Source organism: Tenrec ecaudatus, chromosome 1 (genome assembly GCF_050624435.1).
Source record: "Tenrec ecaudatus isolate mTenEca1 chromosome 1, mTenEca1.hap1, whole genome shotgun sequence".
Classification (NCBI taxonomy): Eukaryota; Metazoa; Chordata; class Mammalia; order Afrosoricida; family Tenrecidae; genus Tenrec; species Tenrec ecaudatus.
Window position 1 is genome coordinate 306,181,513 of NC_134530.1, and position 9,153 is coordinate 306,190,665.

Sequence of the window (9,153 nt, forward strand, 5' to 3'; positions counted from 1 at the left end):
ATAAACCACAAATAACATCTTTCTGGTATACTCTACTCTGAGCCAAGAGCCTTCTGGCCTCAGCAATGATATCCTTTGTTCCACGTGCCCTTCTGTACCCAGCCTGAACCTCTGGCAGTTCCCTGTCAATGTACTAAAGTCTCCACACACAGTGAAAATTCCAGTATAGTTAAAATTGTGCTGAAACTTTGCGTACATTGTGAATTTTTCAGAACAGTTGAAAATAACTCACGGTGTAGAGTATGAGTAATTTGTTGTATTTATTTCTGTAGATGCTGTTATCATTTACTTTAAGTTTGTTAGGCAAACTTTCTTTAGCCCTAAATGACTTAAGTCTGTGATTTCCTCAAAAAACCTTGGCTCTTTCTCGTAAGTGTAACTGAGCTGCTGACTTCTGGACTCAAACCGGCTGGCCACTACAGGAGAAAGGAAAAATTACTCAAACAAATTTACTGGTAAATTAAATTTTCACAATAAATCTCCCAGAGGGGTGGATAATTGTCCTGATTTTGAGGGACTATTCAACTGGGAAGACAAACCCACCATCACTTACGATTCAGTGGTAATTAATGAACTCATCAAAGGGAAATGGTGCGTTTGGTTACTTGATCCAGCAGAGAATTTAAGAAAAGCTCCCCAAACCGACGAGGATGGGATTCGAACCCACGCGTGCAGAGCACAATGGATTAGCAGTCCATCGCCTTAACCACTCGGCCACCTCGTCAGATAATGGGGAGCCTTAAAAAACTCATTGCCATCGAATCCATTCTGATTCATAGCGCCCCTAAAGGACGATGTAGAATTGCCCCTGTGGGGTTCCGAGACTAACTCTTTACAAGAGTAGAAAGTTTTGTCTCTCTCCCGCAGGTAGCAGTCGACAAGGCCCTCTTCATTTTCTTTCCCCTCAATATATATCCTGTATTAATCGTATTCAATCATGTTCTGTTGGCTTCATCCTGATACAATTGTCACAACCACAATTCCAGAGGTAAGACCACCACACAGACACCACCAACCTGATCAGTGACAGATGTAAAATGAACAGGTTAAACCAAAACACTTCGGTACCAAATTATCCTTTGTTCAACACCTGAATGGACACACCAGCTCCCTGTGCTCTCTCAGACAGTTGGCGACTGATTTCCTGCCTGGTGAACAGAATTGCTCCCGAGATTCCTGGTTTCTGGGAGACACCAGACTCCAGTAGAACCTGGTTCTGCGGTTTCCTTCCATTTGCTTCTGGAGTTAACCCAATAGAGAGAAAGCATGGTTCCTTTCCTCGTGTGCTTTTTTCTAGCGTATGGCATGGATCTATCTATCTGTGGCATTTCAGCAAAGATAAGAACGTGGTTGAAGAAAATTCAAAGGTGCTGATGGAATCGCAGCGACTCTTGAGTGGATTGCAATATTAAAGCATACCATTGAAGGGTCTTTTGGAGGAGAGCAGAGAGTTCATTCTTGGTCTGCTGATGCAAGGGGCAGTACACCTGGGTCTTGCGTGTGGCTCCATTCCACCTACTGTGTAGATGTGGTCAGGCCTCTTGACCAATTTCACCCAACTCCTTCCATCTCACCCTCAGTTGTTATCCTCTTGTCAGGAAGAAGCTGAACTTGACAGCTCAGGTAAACTCAGCATCAGTAAAATTCCTTCTGCTCACCAGAGTTGGTCTGTTTTTCTATAGTTACGGAAGAATTTTGGAGAGAAATTTAGAAACAAAAAGATATTTTCTTGCCCCAATGCATTGGGGTTTCCTTCTTTTGTAATCTCTCCCCATTGTTAGTTCTGGTGAGGGGGCCCCTCTCCTCTCCCTTTCATGTTTCTTCGTTGAATTCCACATTCTCCCCTTCAACATTGAACTACCCCTTGGGGGAACTTGTCCAGAAACCTTGCATTTGAAAACCAGCATGCATTTGGTGAGCTGAAAAAACGCATTCATTTCTTTGAATGAAGACAGTTGTGGTGGTTTTCCTTTAACCTTGAGTTAAGACTGCCATTCTGCTACTCAAGTCCTTAAAGGGTCTCTTCATCTGTCCCCCTTTCAGGATTTCAAGGATAAGCTAATGTTCTACTATTGACCTGAAGCATATTTCTCAATACAAACTTGGAAGGGAAAATATCCCATCTTCTTTGACATCCCCATTAGGAGATCATATGATGCTTTTAGAAATGATGAAGAGAATGCGAAGCATTTTTATTTGGTTCTGTTCCTAATTTTAATGTTGAGCATAATTAAGTTCACATAATGTTGCTTTGGTGAATATTATATCCTTGGTCCAGTACTACCTTAATTGGCGAACAACCGCATCATAGCCATACTCTGATGAAATGAGAACAATAGCTTGGGACAGACAATAGGCCAGTAGACAAGCAAATGCACCCACAAGGCCTGAGCAGGTGAATGAAAAGTGGAATTCTCCCTTTGTCAGAAATCCCTCACTGAGGACCTGAGAGATTTGAGAATGCATTTGAATAAACCGATAAAATGCCATCTCATCGTTGTCTGCGTATTCCAACGCTTCTTTGGCACTCAACCACAAAGGCTCTTGGGTAGTAAAATGAGCTTCTACTGCATGTTTGCCCATGGAAAATACAGAAGGTTGTGGATAATGTGGGGGAATGATCTTTGCATTCCATTTGCTTATGAAAACTTGAAGCCTCATATTTACAGACTTCACACATTGTTCACTTTATTTTATTTTTTAATGTTTGGCATAGTGTTTTTTATTGTTATTTTTATTTATTTTTTAAAACATTTTATTGGGGCTCATACACCTCTTATCACAATCCATACATATGCTAATTGTGTAAAGCACACGTATACATTCGTTCATTGGTCACTTTATTTTTTTTTCTTTTTCTTTTTTTTTTTGGAGGGGGCACCCGGATTTGAACCGCATTGTTCACTTTAAATAAACCTGTTCATTGTAAGGTAAAAGGAAAAGTGAGGGGGGCATTTCCCACAAAAACAGGAAGTCCTTCCACTGGCCAAATCTAAGACTCTATGAGCACCACAATAATGAAGTATAATAACCAATTATGAGCCATTACAAAATAGGAATCCATAAGTTTATACAGACAATACAATGATGAATGAAGCAAGAAGCGGTGGACATTTGAGTTTCTGAGGGCTGAGGTAACAAAGTATCACCAATTAGGTGACTGAGAAGAACAGCAATGTGTTTTCTTACAGGTCTGGAGGTCAGGAATCTAAAAGCAGCATGCAGATTCCTTCTGAGGAATCTGAAGAAGAAACGATCCACACTTTTCCTGGAGATTCAGGTCGCACCTGGGAACCCTCGGCACTGGCGGACTGATACACGATTCACTATATCTTTACATGGCAGCTTCCCCCTCTCTCTGTTGCTTCTCTTTTCTAAGGATAGCACTCATATTGAATTAAGGTCAACTGTACTCTCCTATGACCTCACGTTAGCTGATAAAGTCTTCTAACACCCTACTTTCAAACAAAGTCAAACTCACATGTATTGGGGTGTACAAGTTCAGTATTTCTTTGTGGGGAGACACAAATCATCCCTAGGTTTGGGAGGGAAATTTTGCTCTTCAGAAGCATGCCAGACCTCAACTACAAAAGTGGTGGGAGACCGAGTAAGAAGATCTTAACTTCAGCCATCAGAGTAAAGATTGGTTCAAACAGCAATTATCAGTGTATGCTAAACCTTGTCTAAAAATTTTGCTAAGGAGTAAGACATACGCAGTCTTAAATTATTTCCCTACAAACTTACTCCTTGCTACTATGGAGTCGATTCTGACTCACAGTCACCCTACAGGACCCCACCCACCCTCCTGTGGCTTAGGACACTGTAACTCTTCCGGGGAGCAGAAAGCCTCCTCTCTCTTCCTCCCTACAAACAAGCTGTTCAAAAGTGAAAAGCGAGGGACAGCGGCGCATCTCCAGATGTGATACTCCACGAAGAATACAGTGCTGCCCACATTATGGTCCCATGGGGGGGGGGGGGGGAATAGACGGCCCAAACCTTGGTGGGAGGACGCAGGGACAAGTTCGGTGCTAAGAAGTTCTATGCTAAAAAATAAAGTTAAAATATTCTTTCGCAATGCTTATGTCATAAAGGACAACAAAAGACTGCGGGAATGATTAAAGACAAAAACACCCTCCCAAATGTAATATATATATACATATACATATAGGATATACACACAGGATATATATTTATGTGTATATTATAATATATGTAATATATTATATATAATATCTGGCTCTCCACAAGGGAAAGAAATGCTGTAGGGGACAATTTGGGGTCAGTCGCGCAAAGTGGAATGCAGACAGTAGAATGGACAGCTATCGAAGCGTAAACTTTACTGAAGCTGGTCATCGCATGGTGTCTCTGTACTGTAGAGAACATAACCGCCTATGAGTGCACTTTTGCTCTCAAACGGGGGGAAGCAGCGAGCCAACGGTTACACAAATGGGTCCCATAGTAGCAACGGTTCATGCCGAGCAAAGGATGAGACCGGTATGTTTTGTACCATTCTTAATCTTTAGACGTTTTCGTCCATTTAGAATTGTTTTACGGAGAGACTACAACCAGAAGCGCCAAGAAGCCAGTCCAGCTCCACGCCTGGCCGTCTTTGTCCTTGAAACCCTGTCCGGGAGGAGCTCCTTAGAGCAGGGGACCACGAGGGGCTTCTGGGAAGAACGGACCCCAGCAGCGCGCCTCCTGGCCGGCACACCGAAGTCCCCTGCCTCCTTTGCACGAAGTATCATCGGGCGGGTATTTGGGGCTGGGGGGGTGGGGGGTGGGGGCGGACATGATTTGCGGGTCTTTGTTCCATGGAGGCAGTGCAGGGAACCCCCAGAAACACCCCCCCCCCCGCCCCATCTTCTCTGCACGCTGCAGGCTCTCCGGCCGCGGGGGCGGGCGCTAGAACTGCTGCCCTTGGGCGGCTGCCTCGAGCGTCTCAAGGGGCCGCTTCCTCTGGGGCTCCGCGCAGGGTCCCGCGCCGCCTCCCCCCACGTTGGGGAGTTACCCCCACTTCCCGTACCTTACCAGATCATTAAGAGGCGAAGAAATAATTATTGTAAATCACAAAGGGATTCCAAATTGGAGCCTTTGCGGTCGGGGGTGTAGCTCAGTGGTAGAGCGCGTGCTTAGCATGCACGAGGCCCTGGGTTCGATCCCCAGCACCTCCATAGTTTTGAAACCATGAATTAGTGGCCACAGAGCTTCTTCCTTCCCTCCTCCCACTTCCATTTCTCTCGCTAAGGCTAATGTCCTGTTTAGTACCTTCTTTTAACCTGCTAGAAACACATCTGAGAACTAGTACGGTTTTTGGAAGATCCAAGCTTAGCCTCTAAGGGGCAACCTTGTTACCAACAAAGACCTCAGGACCCCAACAGAGTCGGAATCAACCAACTGGCTCACTGGGGACCCTATTTAAGAAGCAGATTTGCAAATCCATGTCTAGTTTCTTTACATCTCGTATTTTGAGATTGCTAAACACAGAAAAAAAAGAAACTTTAAAAAGAGAACGGTCTCAAGTTTTCTTCTTTTGAATTCTAAAGTGCTCTCAGGGCAGAGTACACTGGAGATAGATGGAGGGAATAGGAGGGGGGATGGGGTGATCTTACAGATTTCTTTCTTTTAAGTTCCTGACTGAACATCGTTTTCTCTACTCATCAGAGACGGAAGCAATGGGCCCCAAGCTATTACTGTGGTGTTAAAACGTGGTGCCTTCCAAGCCTGAATTGGATCATAAAGACGGAATGAAGATTGGCTAGTGGAACGAATATAGAATTATGACCACTTGAACTAGCCCGTTGGGAGAGTCCAAGTGTGCAGCTATCTCATGCCCAGTAGCATTTCCATAGAAATAAATGGCATGTCGGGCTCATTTTAGAAATGAATTTGACTGGAGGACCACTTTAACTGCCTCTCATACACACACGCATCCACAACACGTGCATGTGTTAACTAATCTAAAAATCAAAGGAGACTTGCCTAGGCCAGAACCCAATCTGAAATATTGATGGAATACATAATCTGAGGGGGCCGGGGAAACAGGAGTCTGGTTTTAATACGTTGATTTCTAGGACTTATTTTTTCATCTGGAAAATAATATCTTGTTACATGTATATTTTAACCGATAATAATTTTGCATCACTAAAAGTGAGACACCTACACCACCTACATCTCTTGGTGCTATGAAATAGGACATGCTCAGCCCCACCAACAAAATATTTGGGTCTGCAAATTGAAACTTTGTCTAATCAAACAGATGAAACCATCTGCTTGTAGTAAATATTGGGAATGAGGGAATACATTTAATGACACCGTAAAATTACAGTCAGCCAAATTGTGGCCAAACTGAAATAAACGGGAAAGGAAGAGCAGACAGATCAGTCGCGTGACATGAAAACCATGCAAGGAGAGCACACAGGTGTAAGATTTTGGTTCCTGCTTCCAATAAATCAACTGGAAAATGATTTTTGAACATGAACTGGAATATTGGAGTATACAATGGACTTCAAAAAGTTTGCAGAAGCAACGTGATTTTTTGTATGTTCGTCACAGCACAAGAGCAAGAATATGAAACAACCAGAATGCCCCTTGGAGGAAGAGGGGGAAGAGAACTTTGGTCCATAGACACCATGGAACAATACCATGCATAATTAAAGAATAATATTGAAACTGTGAAATGTCTCATGACATGGATGGATTTGGAGAACAATTATGCTGAGGGAAGTTAGTCAATCCCAAGAAGGCAAATATTTTATTTTTTTAATTAAAAAAATTTTACGAAGGCAAATATTGTAGGAGACCATCGTTATTTAGAAAAATCAAGATGAAAGTTGTCATAATAGAAAGAAACAGACATAGAGGATTAGTAGGTGTGAGAGGAGGAGGGAGGCTGCAGAAACAAGCTAGAGGCCCTAGCAGGGGAAGGAGGTGAGCATACCCTACTGAGGTGGAGGGTCAACAGGGGTAGACAGAAATAAGGCAAGCCATCAGGAGGCGTGACAAGTGGTTTAAGTTATTGAACACAAAGTGATGGCCTGATAAGTAAATGCTCACCTAACTCACAATAAGCAGTGAGTTGAGTTTTTTTTAATTGTGGGAAAATAGTATTAAAGATACTAACAATCTTCCATGAACTTTTTAAAAACTCATCAGACTAAGAAAGTGTTAAGTTTGTTGTCATTATATTATTGTGCTAATGTTAAAGAGAAAATTTATCGCTATTAGTTATATATACCAAGGTATATTTTTAGCTTATCTTAATTCTTTTTTTAAATTATTTTGTTGGGGGATCATACAACTCTCATCACAGTTCATACATACATCAATTGTGCTAAAGCACATTTGTCCTTTCGTTGCCCTCATCATTCTCAAAACATTTGCTTTCCACTTAAGCCTCTGGCATCAGCTCCTCATTGTTCCACCTCTCTCCTCATTCCCCCCTCCGTCATGAACCCTTGATAATTTATAAATTATTATTTTTGTCATATTTTATGCTGTCTGATGTCTCCCTTCATCCACTTTTCTGTTGTCCATTCCCCAGGGAGGAGGTTATATATAGATCCTTGTAATCGGTTCCCCCTTTCCACCCCATCCTCCTTGCATCACCACTCTCAGCACTGATGCTGAAGGGATCATCTGTCCTGAATTCCCTGTGTTTCCAGTTCCTATCTGTACCAGTGTACATCCTCTGGTCTAGCCAGATTTGTAAGGTAGAATTGGGATCATGATAGTGGTGGGGGGAAGAAGCATTTAGGAACTAGAGGAAAGTTGTATGTTTCATCATTGCTACACAGCACCCTGACTGGCTCGTCTCCTCCCTGTGATCCTTCTGTGAGGGGATGTCCAGTTGCCTACAGATGGGTGTTGGGTCTACAATCTGCACTTCCCCTCATTCACAATGATTTGATTTTTTGTTCTTTGATACCTGATCCCTTCGACACTTTGTGATCACACAGGCTGGTGTGCTTCTTCCATGTGTGCTTTGTTGCTTCTGAACTACATGGTCGTTTGTTTACCTTCAGGCCTTTAAGACCTCAGATGTTATATCTTTTGATAGCCGGGCACCATCAGCTTTCTTCACCACATTTGTTTATGCACCCATTTGTCTTCAGCAATCATGTCGGGAAGGTGAGCATTATGGAATGCCAATTTAATAGAACAAAGTATTCTTGCATTGACGGAGTACTTGTGTGGAGGCCCAATGTCCATCTGCTACCTTAATACTAAACCTATAAATATATGCACATAGCTCTATTTGCCTATCCTCCTGTACAAATATATTTACATATGTACATGGCTGTATTTAGACCTCTATAAATGCCCTTTGCCTCCTAGCTCTTTCCTCTATTTCCTTTGACTTTCCTCTTGCCCCACTATCATACTCAGCCTTCATTTGAGTTTCAGTAATTCCTCTCAGTTATACTACCCTCGATCAAGCCCTACCAGGCCTCCTGCACCCTCCTCACCACCGATTTGGATCACTTGTTGTTCCCTTGTTCTGCATTTGTTAATACCACTTCTTTTCCTCTCACCTCCCCTTCTCCCATGACCTCCCAGAACCATCGGTCCCGTTGTTTTCTCCTCCAGATTGTTCATCCAGCCTATCTTATTTAGACATGCCTGCAGAGATAATAACATGCACAAAAACAAGACAGAGCAAAACAAAGCAATAAAAGAAAACAAAACAACAACAACAGCAAAAAGCAATGACAAAAAATCCCCCAAAACAATAATAACAACAAAAAAGAGAAGCCTATAGCTAGTTCAAGGACTGTTTGTTGGCCTTTAGGAGTGTTTTCTGCTTGAGTCTGATGGGGTGCCACTCCCTGCCCCCAAATCTATTTTTGGTATTCCCTGGGGACTTTGTTGCTCTGTTCCCCTTGCTGTTCTGTTCCACGCCCTTAGTGTTTCGCCTCGGTGTGGTGGGATCAGTTGGGGCACAATTCCCACACTGTATCTCCAGTGTTGTCCCCTGTAGAGCTATGGGTCAGTGAGGAATGTCATGTCTCATAATGGGGCTGGCCATATGGTCTTCTCTGTGAATTGGCTACTCTGAGCGAGAGTATCATCCTCAAGGCTTGGTGGGCCAGGATGTGCTCCACTCTTTCTTCCTCCCCCTTCATTTGCTCTTGTGTGCTCTGATCAGACATGTCC

The 9,153-nt window shown here is 43.0% G+C and overlaps 2 non-coding genes across 2 annotated transcripts; one reads left to right on the forward strand and one right to left on the reverse strand.

Annotated features, from left to right (window-relative positions):
- Positions 1 to 642: 642 nt before the first annotated feature.
- On the reverse strand, positions 643 to 724 carry TRNAS-GCU (transfer RNA serine (anticodon GCU)). Its single transcript has one exon. It is a non-coding gene; the product is annotated as a tRNA-Ser (tRNA).
- A 4,375-nt stretch (positions 725 to 5,099) lies between these two features.
- TRNAA-AGC (transfer RNA alanine (anticodon AGC)) lies at positions 5,100 to 5,171 on the forward strand. The gene has a single exon. It is a non-coding gene; the product is annotated as a tRNA-Ala (tRNA).
- The last annotated feature ends 3,982 nt before the right edge of the window (positions 5,172 to 9,153 follow it).